Here is a 2,161-nt window from a genome sequence, read left to right as displayed (position 1 = left end):
ATAACTCATAAGTATGTAGATTAAGAATGTTTGTAGAATTAAAATCTTTTAAATTTTGAGATGAATATTGAATTGTGGCTAATATTTAATTTATATAATAGGTTTTTAATATAAGTCACGATTGAAAATTGTAGAGTTGGCGATGGCGAGATGGACGACGACAACGAGAGCCGGCTTGGTATCGAGAGAAATGTCAGGTGGCCGCGTAAATATCCTGAGAAATTTCTTTCTCATTCAATCCAAAATTGGATCGGGTTCCATTAGCGGGTGATAACATAACAAAAACAAAAGAAAGGACAACACTGTTTTCAATATCCCCAACAGGACGCGGCGTTTGTGCACCCAGGTCTAGATGCTCCCATCCATGAACAGTAAAATTGTTTAAAATAGTAAAAAAGATCAAAAACTTCCAAAAAAATTTGTGGTGCAAGGTGGCCGAATGCGTGATGTCCGTGCCAAATTTGATGGAGTTTGGACATCCGAGGAGGTCGTGGCAAGGAAGATAAATTTCAGGTATGTGAGAAAGTTTGAAAAAGAAACAAACTGTTCATAACCGATTTTGCCTTGTTTGGCATGGGCTCCTCAAATGCCGTTTACCCATGAAATTTTGCACGCACCTGGTGCACTCAAGTATCTTGCTTGTAGAAAAGTTTCGGAATGTTTTATTTATTTTTTACTATTTTTTTCATTTTACTGTTCACCGGGTGTAGATGAGCCGACCGTCGAAGATGGACATTCCTCCAGGAGCACCTAAGGAAGGAGGGAACACATCAACTTCCTTCTCTGTCACCGAAGAGGGACCCTACCCCCTCAAAATGGCTCGTGGCATCGTACCGTCGATATTCAGAGAAGCTCACCCGAGAGCTAGAAGAATGTCGCCCTCACATCGAACGATGGACCTAGAGCGACCACCTCGATTTGGGACAAGCCATGCTGGCAGCACCGCCACTGTCTACGCCCAACTAGTTGAAAAAGGAAAGCTTCATGGAGTCTGTCGCTGAAGAGGAGGCGGCAGGGAACCAAAGAAAGATGCGAGAGGCAAGGCAACAAAGCACCATCATTGAGTAGACCCAGGTGTCTCCAGTTTAAATGACGCACGCCGCTGCCACTGGGAAGGGGAACCCTATCCCCTTCCGTGAGGATCGAGACGCCACACCGCCAGAGAGCACCAACCAGAGGAGACGATGGTGCCTACCACCCACACCACATTCGCACAACCTCGAAACTCAAGCAACCTCAGCCCCACGCCTGCAAATCCTCCCATCCGAGCCTCTTCACCCCTGACGACGCCTTCAGCCGACAGTCGGTTCTCTTACCTAGGCATATGTCGGTTCGTCGTGTTGACTGTACTGATCACACCACATACATATCCAAACAAGCTACTTTTGATGGTTGTGTCGGCAAAAGCAAAATTTCGACACAACATTAGAAAACACGCCATCCTTTCCTTTCCATACCCAAAGATTATATTTATAGTCTTATGAAAACCAATTCTGCAAGATTAGTCACAAGAAATCACCACATTGCTTGACAGACGGCTGCGAGATGATTGGTTCTTGGCATGATTGATTGAGCAAAATTGGATCTGCTCTTGGGATAGATGGATGCTGCAGAAATGGGTGGAACCAACCGATTTTTTGTCAAAAGAGACCACATGCGCAATTGAATTGCCAAAAAAGACCCCCTCTGAGACGATTTGACAAAAAGGACCTCCTCGGCCGTGGCGGCAGGCGCGCCGGGCAACACGTGACACCTGCCGCCACGGTGTGAGGCGGCGGCCCCTGCCGCCACGGCGTCAGGCGACAGGCTGCATGGAACGGGAATTGGCTGGCGCGACGGAACGGGCTGGCGCTGTGGAGCCCTTTCGCCTGAGCGGCTGGCGGCAGGACTATAGCAGCCGGGCCCGGCCGCCTCAGGGGCTGGCGGCAGGCCTGTTCATCGGCGTCGTTCCTGGCACTGTGTTCATCGGCTGGCCTGTATTCCTTGCTTAGTTACTAGTACTCCATTAGTTAACACGAGCAGAGGCCTTATTCATGCATGCATGCCCATGTGACGTCCACCTCTTTAAACAAAGCAAAGTACTGCCGTATATGCGCGACGCAGGGCAAGTGGGTACAGACGGGATTTTTTGTCAAATAGACCACCTGCTACAGCATGCCTG

This window comes from Triticum aestivum, chromosome 3A (genome assembly GCF_018294505.1).
Source record: "Triticum aestivum cultivar Chinese Spring chromosome 3A, IWGSC CS RefSeq v2.1, whole genome shotgun sequence".
Classification (NCBI taxonomy): Eukaryota; Viridiplantae; Streptophyta; class Magnoliopsida; order Poales; family Poaceae; genus Triticum; species Triticum aestivum.
This window is presented reverse-complemented; position numbering follows the sequence as displayed.